The following is a 359-nucleotide window of genomic DNA, read 5'->3' as shown; positions in this document are numbered from 1 at the left end:
ACCGCCGGCCCCGCCTCCCTCTCAGCGGAGCAGCCTATCCAGGGAGCGCATCGACGAACTACAAATCCCAACGCGCTCTGCGTTTCCCAATGGGCAGACGGCCGGTGCAGGGGGCCGCACAGCCTTCTGGAACTTGCAGTTTCCCGAGCGTTCCATTGTGTCGGTGCCTGCGATGTCTGGGGAGCCCAATAAAAGGACTTGTGTGTTTTGTTTGTGTGTGTGTGTACTTTTGTCCGCTATCTTTCACTAGACGTTAAGTGCGCACTGCCGGACTCAAGTAGTGCCAGCAGGAGAGACGGAGAATGTTGACTTGCTCGTTCTGTGTCGGAGTAAAAAAATGAAGGAAAAAAATATGAGAC

This window comes from Talpa occidentalis, unplaced genomic scaffold (genome assembly GCF_014898055.3).
Source record: "Talpa occidentalis isolate TD23 unplaced genomic scaffold, MPIMG_talOcc4v2.1 talOcc4.9, whole genome shotgun sequence".
NCBI lineage: Eukaryota > Metazoa > Chordata > Mammalia > Eulipotyphla > Talpidae > Talpa > Talpa occidentalis.
Note: the sequence above shows the minus strand (reverse complement) of the source record.